The following is a 12,469-nucleotide window of genomic DNA, read 5'->3' on the forward strand; positions in this document are numbered from 1 at the left end:
CTCTCCCCCTTGAGAACATTCTACACCCTCTCTGAGACGTCTTTGATCCTGGCACCAGGGAAGCAACACACCATTCTGATTTTTTGTTGCTGGCCACAGAAATGTCTGTCTGTACCTCAGACTAGAGAGTCCCCTAACACAATTGATCTCTTGGAACCTGACGTACGCCTCGTTGCATTAGAGCCATTCTCAATACCAGAAACTTGGCTGTTTGTGCTACGCTCCCATGTGAATTGATCACCCCCTACATTTTCCAAACAACATACTTGTTTGAAATGGGGATAGCTACAGAAGACTCCTGCACTTACTGCCTACATCTTTTATCTTTCCTGGAGTTAACCCATCTATGTGACTGTATCTGCGACTTTCCCCCCTCCTATAACTGCCGTCCATCACATACTGTTGCTGTTGCAAATTCCTCATTGCCTCTAACTGTCTCTCCAACTGATTAGTTTGATCTGATAAGATTCGCAACCAACAGCATTTATTGCAGATATAATCCGCAGTAACCCTTAAACTCTGTTTAAACTCCCACATCCAACAAGAAACACATATCACTCTACTAAAGGCCATTTTTGCTCCTTCAGAATCGACAGACCCAGAAAATAACTTCATCTTATTCCTCTACAAAACACTGCCCCAGGTTAAATTAATAGTTACGGCTTATGTTTTAAGTTTAATCAAGAGACATATCTCAATAAATATATAATCAGGAAAGAACCCACCCTACTCACTACTGTAGGCTTTCTGTAGGCCACACTTAAAACAATTCACTTATCTGTTTCTGTGCTGTGCCCAAACAGTTCCTCCAAGATCAATTGTGAATTTCACTAATTGTTAATTTTCCCAGACACGCTCCAATGTCCAGCGATACATGAATTCAAATAGCAAAGGCAGTAACTGTGCAGGTTCACTGTGGTGTCAGTTTCTTTCTCTCCTTTTCTGACCTCACCATGTGCTTCTTTTGTCTGTTCTTCTCCCTTTTAAAACTGCTGTTTTTTTGACTTTTTTTTCCAAAGTTCCAAAACAATGCAACAGCGTATAAAATGGTAATTGCTGCTCCTGGAATTCAAGGAAATCACCTCTAACACCTAAAATACCTCAAAAAAGGAGCAGCTGTTACAGCCAGAAATTTGTCCTGTCCTCCGTCTTGGATTACCCAGGGCCCCAAGTTTTATCACCATACCTTAAGCAACCAGGCCTAGAGCTGACTCATTTCTAGGTTCCTGATATTTCTCCAATAACTCTTTGTGAACTTGATATATATTACTTGGCAAAAGGTGCCTTTCAGAACAAGGTTTTTTTGTTTGTTCTTGGTGAAAGTACAAGTACTTGGGGAGAAGGAATAGGAAAGAATCATCTTAAGTTTACTATTTTCCCAACAAGAGCCCGAAATATGGCCTTCAGTCTCTGGTGGCCTGGCCCTCATCTTATCTCACTGTGCAGCCCTGTCACTATAGCTCACCTTGCTGCTATCACTGTGTTTCACTGTCCTATCACTGAGGGGCTTGATAGGGTAAATTCTGAGAGGGTATTTCTCCTCATGGGACAGTGTATAACCAAGAAGGCATTGATTCAGAGTAAAGAAATGCCAATATAAGAGTGAGATGTGGAAGAATTTCTCCTGTCAGAGGGTTGAGAGAATTTGGAACTCCTTGCCACAGAAGCTGTGGGGGCACAGTCCTTGTGTATATTCAAACTAACATAGATAAATTCTTGATCACTTGGGGAATCAAGAGTTACAGGGAAAGGGCAGAAAAGTGAACATGAGGATTGTTGGATTAGCAACACTCCTACCAAATGGTGGTGTAGGCTCAAGAGGCCAAATGGCCCACTCCTATTTTTTTTCTGGTCTTATTCACTGAACCCCCCCCAACTCCGTAGCTCACGTGTGCTCCAATTAACACAGCTTAACGTGCTGTAACAAAGAGCATCCATGGCTCATTATGCCACTTTATCACCATTGTTCTTAGTGTAGTTCACAGTGTGGCCTCATCACTGTAACTGAATGGGTTATCCTCGATACTGTATAAAAGAAGACTATCGAAGTGCAGAGACTTAGAGAGAATCATATGGAACAGTTGATTGCAGAAAGGTAGGAGAAAAGAGAGAAAAAGCAAAACCAAAGGGGAAGAGTAACAGAGTTACATTGATGTAAGGCAAGGGAGTGCTATTTGGAGTAAATTGTTTGTTGTGTGGGACATTCCCAGTTCCTGGTCCCACAGTAGTAGTGATACAATACAACTTTTAGATTGGAGGTGGGTTTTATGCCTTTGGATAGGTACATGGATGGTTGCTTAATCTAGGTTAGAAGTTCGGCACAACATCGTGGGCCGAAGGGCCTGTTCTGTGCTGTATTGTTCTATGTTCTTAATAAGATCATCAGGTACAAGCAAGAGGCTAGATCCAGAGGAATAAATTTAAAAGTGAAAGGTAACTGACTTTATCTTGCCTTTGCAAATGAATCAGTAGGAAGAGCAAACAGTTAGCGGCCTTTGACAGCTATTTGTGGTTATGTCCATGATTCTCTGATGCCTCCTCTCAGGATGTGTTTGAAGTTATGTGCAAGAAAAGGTACAAATGGGTCAGACACAGCAGGTATAGGTAGAAGTAGCCATGGAGGGCAACAACACATGTCTTTGTAGAAGGTAAAACTCTCAGCTCTAGTGTTGGAGACTGAGTCCTTATCATGCAATATTTTCACACTGCAATCATGTGCATGATTATCTTCCCATCGTGTTCCTGCTAGCTATACTCGAACATATCCCAATTTTTCTATGTTCCTCATGAATGTCATTTGAAAATCGCAACCTTTTGTCTCTGTACTTCTAACAAACTCAACTTGCACTTAATCGGAGCTGTGTGGATTGTGAGCTCTCACTCCTACCTTCCATTTGAAAATCTAATTGTGCCACTGAGGTGCCCTCTGAGTGCAGTTTTTTTTGTCTGCCTTCATCCACTGTCACCCTCCATAGGAATTGAAAGTGCAGTCCACTACATGGAATGTCAAAGAATATATAGGAATGTAGCACTGATGTTCAGGAGTAGGCTATTTGGACTTTTGAGCTGCTGCTCCTTCCTGACTGTATCCTGTAATCCTCAACTTTCCTGTGTCAAAAATCTGTTTGACTGAGCCTTGAATAAATTTAAACAGCCAGTCTGCAGTAACTTTTTGGGAAGAGAATAACAACTCTCTGAGAGAAAGAAATTCTCTGTCTTAAAAAAAGAGCGCTCTCATTCTCTTACAGTGTGCCCTGGCTACCCCAGAAGAAGAAGCATCCTTACATAGTTAAACTGGAAAGAGTGCAAAGAAGGTTACAAGGCTGTTGCCAGGACTAATAGGACTGAGTTATAAGGAGAGGTTGGCCGGGATAAGACTTTAATTCCTGGAACATAGGAGAATGAGTGGTGACCTTATTGAGGTGTATAAGATCATGAGGGGCGTAGATAGGATGAATGCATCCAGTCTTTTTCCCAGGGATGGGAGACTGAAAACTGAAGAACATAGGTTTAAGGTGAGAGGGGAAAGATTTAAAAAGAACCTGAGGGGCAACTTCTTCACACAGAGAGTGGTGCATATATGGAATGAGCTTCTAGAGAACATGGTTGAGGCAGGTACAGTAGTGACATTTAAAAAACATTTGGATAGGTTCAAGGATGGAAAGGGTTTAGAAGGATATGGACCAAATGTGGGCAATTGGAACTGAGTGGGCAACAAGGGCTGAAGGGCCCATTTCCATGCTATATTACTCTATGAATCTATCCTCTGGATATCCATTCTGTCCAGATCCCACAAGGCTTTAAATATTTCAATAATACATCATCTAAAACCTTGAGATCATGATGATTTCAATGGTAGTACAGCTTTCTCCACCAGGTGGTGCTGTCACCTGTACATTGTGGCTGGAATTTAAATATCTGGATTGGACGCAATGGCAGTCACATGGAAAACCACCCTCTGTCTTTGGCACAGTGTGGAAAATGGTGCTGATAGTAAACCAGAGCGATGCCTCTAGAACTATCCATTAAACTTGTTCAGACCACATTGAAGGACTCAATCTCTGAGGCCACATCATTTTTCAGGAGTGGCCGGGAATCAGGAGCCTCAGCATTCACACACAGCTGAGTGGAAGCATGAACAGGTGGTTCAACAGGCAAGGAAAGTCTTTGAAACTTGATTAAAATTGTTTGAACTGATTGAAAGGTCTTCACTGCCTCTCCTGAAAAGATGGAGGAGCTCTCTGTGGGAGAATATTGAAGAAGAGGTGAGATCCCTGCTGCCTTTGGAGCTCGGAGCATACCAACTAATAGATGGGAATCAGATTATTGTTTATTACCTGGGGCACTGGGTAAAATTAGTCTGGAATTGGCATTTGCCATTGGCTGCTGATGTTCCACTAGTTACCAGATGAAGGAGCAGTGCTATGAAAGCTTGTACTTCCAAATAAGTCTTTTGGACTATAACCTGGTGTTGTGTGATTTAGCATTGGTCACTGAGGCATTGCCATGACAACATACACTATGAGGAAAGATTCCCAGACATCAGAAGTGCAGACCCATGAAAGAGACTACCAAGAGTGCAGAATTGACACAAACATAGAGTCATAGCGAAGAACAGCACAGAAACAGACCATTTGGGCCAATCCGTCCTTGCTGACCAGATATCCTAAATAAATATAGTTCCATTTGCCAGTGTTTGGCCCGTCTCCCTCTGAACCCTTCCTATTCATACACCCATCCAGATGTCTTTTAAATGTTGTAATTGTACCAGCCTCCACTACTTCCTCTGGTGGCTCATTCCATATATGCACCACTCTCTGCATTATAAAGTTGCCCTTAGGTCCCTTTTAAATCTTTCCAGTCTTACCTTAAACCTATGCCCTCGATTTTTGGATTCTTTCACCCCAGGAAAAAGACCTTATCTGTTACCCTATCCATGCCCCTTGTGATTTTAAAAACCTCCATGAGGTCACCCTTCAGCCTCCGAGGCTCCAGGGAAAATAGCCCCAGCCTATTTAGCCTCTCCCTATTGCTTAAACCCTCAGCCCTGGCAATATCCTTGTAAATCTTTTCTGAAGCTTTTAAAGTTTCACAATATTCTTCCAATAGGAGGGAGACCAGAATTGCATGCAGTATTCTGAAATGGCCTAGCTAATGCCCTGTACGGCCACAGCATGATTTCCCAGCTCCCATACTCAATGCAATAAAGGCAAGCTTACCAAACAACTTCACTACCCTGTCTACTTGTGACTCCACTTTCAAGGAACTATGAACCTGCACTCCAAAGTCTCTTTTGTTCATGAGAGGGATGGATAGATGAATGCACTTAGTCTTTTTCCCAAGGTTGGGGAATCAAGGACTGAAGGGCATCAGTTTAAGGTTAGAGGGGAAAAGATAAAGGAAAACCTGAGGGGCAACTTCTTTACATAGAGGGTGGTACGCATATGGAATGAGCTGAGGAGGGTACATTAACAACATTTAAAAAGCATTTGGACAAATACATGGATAGGAAAGGTTTAGAAGGATATGAGCCAAGTGCAGGGAAATGGATGGACATTTTGGTCAGCATGGACCAGTTTAGGGCTAAAAGTCTGTAGGACTCTATGACGCTATGATTAAGTGTATAAATCCAGCTCTGATTTGCCTTTCCAAAATACAGCACCTCACATTTATCTGAATTAAACTCCACTTGCCATTCCTTGGCCCATTAGCCCGTCTGATCAAGATCCCATTGGATACTGAAGTAATCTTCTTCACTGCTACACCTCCGATTTTGGTGTCATGTGCAAACGTACTAACCATATCTCCTAAGTTGACATCCGAAACATTTATATAAATTACTAAAAGCTGATCCTTGTGGCATAGTGCTGCTGAGAAACAACCCTCCACCACCACATCTGTCTTCTACCTTTGAGCCAATTTTGTATGTGAATGGATAGTTCTGCCTGTATTCCATGTGTTCTAACCTTGCTAACTAATCTATCATGAGGAACCTTGTCAAATGCCTTACTGAAATCCATATAGATCATGTCCACTGAATAATTAATTATTAATCCTGTTTTTTTACTTCTTCCAAGCACTCAATTAAGTTAGGGAGGCACGATTTCCCACACACAAAGCCATGTTGACTATCCCTAATCAGCTCAAATACATGTAAATTCTGTCCCTCAGGATTCCCTCTAACTTGCCCACCACCTTTGTCAGGCTGAGTGTTCTATCGTTTTCTGGTTTTTCTTTAGCACCTTTCTTAAATAGTGGAACCCTTCAACTGACCTACAGTCTTCTGGCACATCACCTATGGCATTCGATGATACAAATATCTCAGCAACAGACCCAGCAATTTTAACGGAGCAACTTCTGGTAGAACCCTGTAGGGATTCTGGATTTGGTGAAGGCTCTGGAAATCTGAAGCGCAAAGGAACTTGGGAGTCACGGTTCAGGATTGCCTTAAAGTTAACATTCACATTCGGTTGTCCATTAAGAAGGCAAATGCAATGTTAGCATTCATTTCGAGAGGGGTAGAAAACAAGAGGGGGTATATTGCTGAGGTTCCCAAGCTGTGGTCAGACCATGTATGGAATATTGTGAGTAGTTTTGGGCTCCATATCCAAAGAAGGATGTGCTTGCGTTGGAGGGGCTCCAGAAAATGTTTACAAGAATGATCTTGTAAATGAAGGAGTTATTGTATGTCCTTGAGCACTCTGAGCCTGTACTTGATGGAGTATAGAAGAATGAGGGCATCTCATTGAAACTAACAGAATACTGAGAAACCTGGATCGAGTGGATGTGGAGATGATGTTTCTCTTAAGAGAGCTGAGGACCTGAGGGCACAGCCTCAGAGTGAAGCAACGACCCTTTAGAACAGAGATGAGGAGAAATTTCTTCAGCTTGAAGACTCTACAACCGTAGTGTCTCCCACCTGCCCTCCTCCTCTAACCTAGTTAATAAGGACTCTGGTTTGTTAAGGTAAGTATTTTCTATTTCTTTATCAGTGACTGGTTAAAAATTTACTTTTTTGGTTTATCTGTTAATTAGTTTTTAGCAGAGAGGTATCAAAATATTTTAACTCAAATTTATACAAAGTAATAAAGTTATTAACTAAGCAGAGATGGCTGGGCAGTTGATGTGCTGTAGCTGTATGATGTGGGAGCTGGCTGATCCCATTGTGAATGGCAGTGACCACATCTGCAGCAAGTGTTGGTTGCTGGAAGAACTCCGGATCAGAGTTGATGATCTGGAATCTGAGCTTCAAACATGCAGCACATCCGGGAGAGGGAGAGTTACCTGGACGCTTTGTTTCAGGAGGCAGTCACACCTGGGAGATTAAGTAATTCACATTCAGTTAGTGATCAGGGACATCAGAATGTGACTGTAAGTGAGGCAGGTAGGGGGAACTTGAGTTCAAGAGTTCAGGAGTGCAGGAGCCTCAGCCCTTGACCTTGTCCAACAGGTATGAGATTCTTGCTTCCTGTACAGATGAGGAAAAGGGCTCTGGACAGGATGAGCCAGCTGACCAAGGCACCATGGTGCAGAAGGCCATTCAAGAGGGGGGAGCAAAAAGACAAGTAGTTGCTATAGGGGATTCTATAATTAGGGGGACAGATAGTATCCTTTGCAAGCCGGATCGGAAGTCTTGCATGGTGTGTTGCCTGCCCGGTGCCAGGGTGCGGGACATCGCTGACTGGCTTGAAAGGATATTGGAGCAGGAGGGGGAGGATCCAGTTGTTGTGGTCCACGTTGGGACTAACAACATAGGCAAAGCTAGGGTGGAGGACCTGTTTAGGGATTATCGAGCACTAGGAAGGAAATTGAAGTACAGGTCCTCAAGGGTCATAATCTCCGGATTACTGCCCAAGCCACGTGCCAATTGGCATAGGGATAAGAAAATTAGGGAAGTAAACACGTGGCTAAGGGATTGGTGTGGGAAAGAGGAATTCCACTTCATGGGGCATTGGCATCAGTTTTGGAACCGGGGGGATCTGTACCGTTGGGATGGTCTTCACCTGAACCGATCAGGTACCAGTGTTCTAGCGAAGAGGATAAATAGGGTGGTCAGTAGGACTTTAAACTTCTGAGCTGGGGGGAAGGGAAAGTGAAAGCAACAGGGAGTATGGAGTTAAATGGAAAGATAAGCAGCAGGATAGCATATGTGCAGGCGGATTTAAACTTGAGGCAGATTGGGAATGCAGCAAAAAGGTAGGATAACTTAGGACATCTTGTGACTTCCAATATCTCTAATGATAAGAAAGTTAGCATTAAGGCACTTTACCTGAACGCTCGTAGCATTCGTAACAAAGCAGATGAACTAATGGCACAGATCATTGTGAATGATTATGATGTGGTAGGCATCACAGAGACGTGGTTACAAGGGGGTCAGGACTGGCAGTTAAACATCCAAGGATTTTCAACTTATCGAAAAGACAGGGAGTTGGGCAGAGGGGGCGGGGTTGCCTTGTTAGTTAAGAACAAAATTAAATCTATGGCACTGAATGACATAGCGTCGGATGATGTGGAGTCTGTGTGGGTGGACTTGAGGAACCACAAAGGCAAAAAAACCATAGTGGGAGTTATGTACAGACCTCCTAACCGTCAGGACCAGGGGGGCAACATGTACCGGGAAATAGACAAGGCATGTCAGAAAGGCAAGGTCATGGTGATTATGGGAGACTTCAATATGCAGGTGGACTGGGTAAATAATGTTGCCAGTGGATCCAAACAAAGGGAATTCATGGAATGCTTACAGGATGGCTGTTTGGAATAGCTTGTCATGGATCCCACAAGGGAGCTGGCTATTCTGGACCTAGTGCTATGTAATGAATCAGACTTTATAAAAAATCTTAAAGTAAGGGAACCCTTAGGAAGCAGCGATCATAATATGGTAGAGTTCAGTCTGCAGTTTGAAAGAGAGAAGGCAAAATAGGATATAATGGTGTTACAATTAAATAAAGGTAGTTATGAGGGCATGAGAGAGGAACTGACGAAAATAGATTGGAAGCAGAGCCTAGCGGGGAAGACAATAGAGCAAAAATGGCAGGAGTTTGTGGGTATAATTGAGGACACTGTACAGACGTTCATCCCCAAGAAAAGAAAGATTATCCGGGGAGGGATTAGACAGCCATGGCTGACAAAGGAAGTCAGGAAATGTATTAAAGAAAAACCTATAAAGTGGCCAAGAGCACTGGGAAATCAGAAGATTGGGAAGGCTACAAAAACAGAGGATAACAAAGTGAGAAATAAGGAAGGAGAGGATCAAATATGAAGGTAGGCTAGCCAGTAATATTAGAAATGATAGTAAAAGTTTCTTTCAATACATAAGAAACAAATGACAGGCAAAAGTAGACATTGGGCCACTTTAAACTGATGCTGGAAGCCTAGTGATGGGAGATAAGGAAATAGCTGGAGAACTTAATAAGTACTTTGCATCAGTCTTCACAGTGGAAGACATGAGTAATATCCCAACAATTAAAGGGAGTCAGGGGGCTGAGTTGAGTATGGTTGCCATTACAAAAGAGAAAGTGCTAGAAAAGCTAAAAGGTGTTAAAATTGATAAATATCCTGGCCCCGATGGGCTACATCCTAGAGTTCTGAGAGAGGTGGCTGAGGAAATAGCGGAGGCATTGGTTGTGATCTTTCAAAAGTCACTGGAGTCAGGGAAAGTCCCGGATGATTGGAAGATCGCTGTTGTAACCTCCTTGTTCAAGAAAGGATCAAGGCAAAAGATGGAAAATTATAGGCCAATTAGCCTAACCTCGGTTGTTGGTAAAATTCTAGAATCCATCATTAAGGATGATGTTTCTAAATTCTTAGAAGAGCAGGGTCGGATTAGAACAAGTCAACATGGATTTAGTAAGGGGAGGTTGTGCCTGACAAACCTGTTGGAATTCTTTGAAGAGGTGACATGTAGGTTAGACCAGGGAAACCCAGTGGATGTGGTCTATCTAGACTTCCAAAAGGCCTTTGATAAGGTGCCACACGGGACGCTGCTGAGCAAGGTGAGGGCCCATGGTGTTCGAGGTGAGCTACTGGTATGGATTGAGGATTGGCTGTCTGACAGAAGGCAGAGAGTTGGGATAAAAGGTTATTTTTCGGAATGGCAGCCGATGACAAGCGGTGTCCCGCAGGGTTCAGTGTTGGGGCCGCAGCTGTTCACATTATATATTAATGATCTGGATGAAGGGACTGGGGGCATTGTAGCGAAGTTTGCCGATGATACAAAGTTAGGTGGACAGGCAGGTAGTACTGAGGAAGTGGGGAGGCTGCAGAAGGATCTAGACAGTTTGGGAGAGTGGTCCAGGAAATGGCTGATGGAATTCAACGTGAACAAATGCGAGGTCTTGCACTTTGGAAAAAAGAATACAAGCATGGACTACTTTCTAAACGGTGAGAAAATTTGTAAAGCCAAAGTATAAAGGGATCTGGGAGTGCTAGTTGAGGATTCTCTAAAAGTAAACATGCAGGTTGAGTCCGTGATTAAGAAAGCGAATGTAATGTTGTCATTTATCTCAAGAGGGTTGGAATATAAAAGCACTGTTGTGCTCCTGAGACTTTATAAAGCTCTGGTTAGGCCCCATTTGGAGTACTGTGTCCAGTTTTGGTCCCCACACCTCAAGGAAGGACATACTGGCACTGGAGCGTGTCCAGCGGAGATTCACATGGATGATCCCTGGAATGGTAGGTCTAACATACGAGGAACGGCTGAGGATCCTGGGATTGTATTCATTGGAGTTTAGAAAATTAAGGGGAGATCTAATAGAAACTTACAAGATAATACATGGCTTGGAAAGGTTGGACGCTAGGAAATTGTTTCCGTTAGGCGAGGAGACTAGGACCCGTGGACACAGCCTTAGAATTAGAGGGGGTCATTTCAGAACAGAAATGCGGAGACATTTCTTCAGCCAGAGAGTGGTGGGCCTGTGGAATTCATTGCCATAGAGTGCAGTGGAGGCTGGGATGCTGAATGTCTTCAAGGCAGAGACTGATAAATTCTTGATGTCACAAGGAATTAAGGGCTACGGGGAGAATGCGGGTAAGTGGAGTTGAAATGCCCATCAGCCATGATTGAATGGCGGAGTTGACTCGACGGGCCGAATGGCCTTACTACCGCTCCTGTATCTTATGGTCTTATGGTCTTATGGTGAATGTGTGGAACTTATTTGTCACAGGGAGCTATAGAGGTCAAATAATTGAGTATATTGAGGACAGAGGTAAATGGGTTCATGATTAGTAAAAAGATCATGTGTTATGGGGAGAAGGCAGGAGAATGGGGTTAAGAAATGTATCAGTCACAATTGAACAGTGAAGCTTTTTGAAGGGCCAATGGCATAATTCTGCTCCAAATTCCATTTTCAGTCCTACCACATCCATTTGTGAATGGTGGTGGTCAATTGAACAACTAACAGGAAGAGAAGGAAGCAGTGTGGATAGTCTGACTTTCAATGATGTGGAAGCACAGCACATCAGTGTAAATGACAAGAATGTGTAATGATTTTCAGCCAGAAGCGCAGAATAAATCATCATTTTCAGATATCTCTTGAGTTCCCCACTTCTACAGAGTGCAGCTATAATTCTGGCATCTATCTGACAATGTGGAAAATTGCCCACAAAAAGCAGGACAAATTACTATTATTTCCCCAACAGTCTACTCTGAATCATCAAAAGAGTGATGGGAAATGTGATCAACAGTAGTATTAAGTATGACTCCAGAGAAAACAATGTGGGAGAAGGAACAGAAATCATTGTAGGCGAATCTCAACCTACAAGTGCATGGGTAAGAATGGAGCCAGCAAGGGCAGTTCCATCTGGCTGAATGATGGAGGGGACTTGACCTGTTGGAGGCAGATGGTGAGGTCAACTATGTCAAATGTCATGAAGGATGAGCAAGGATTTTGTTTTTGCCGTGGTCACTGTAACATATAGGTGTGATTTATGATTTTGATAAGAAGTGTTTTCAATCTTGAGTAATGTTGTGACAAACTGAAGAGAATCAAACATGGGATTGTAGGATAGGTGAGCAGGGGAAGAGATGCATGTTCAATATCTTTGGAGCGAAAGGGTGATAGAATAGTTTTTAAGAGCAGGGATTCAAGTCATGAGTTTTTTATTTTTAAGATTTTTGAAATAAGTTTGCGTGGAGAACAACCAATTGCAGGCAACTTGTTTGCTCAGAACAAATTGTGACACAGGAAGTTACCATGAGGAAATTCAAGCACAGTTTGTAATTTAATAGTGCAGCTCCTACAGTGCTATTTATAAGATGCCACACTATTTATAAGGACAGTTGTTCATATCCTAAATTTCATAGTGTCATATTCTGGTGTTTTGGATCTGGGTTGGCCTAAGTAAGCAGGTCATTAAAAGTTTAATTGTTTGTTCAGGGTTAAGATCCAGTGGCAGTCAAAAATATGTAGCTAGTCGTGTATTTGAAGTGCATATCTCCAGTGAGAGAGATAGTTAGCTTTTGCTAAGTTAC

At 42.8% G+C, this 12,469-nt stretch overlaps 1 protein-coding gene across 1 annotated transcript in view; it reads left to right on the forward strand.

Moving 5' to 3' along the window:
- The window catches only part of LOC140485955 (cilia- and flagella-associated protein 44), a 226,664-nt gene that overhangs the window by 86,876 nt on the left and 127,319 nt on the right, over positions 1-12,469 (forward strand). The window lies entirely within an intron of this gene.

This window comes from Chiloscyllium punctatum, chromosome 15 (assembly GCF_047496795.1).
Source record: "Chiloscyllium punctatum isolate Juve2018m chromosome 15, sChiPun1.3, whole genome shotgun sequence".
Taxonomy (NCBI): domain Eukaryota; kingdom Metazoa; phylum Chordata; class Chondrichthyes; order Orectolobiformes; family Hemiscylliidae; genus Chiloscyllium; species Chiloscyllium punctatum.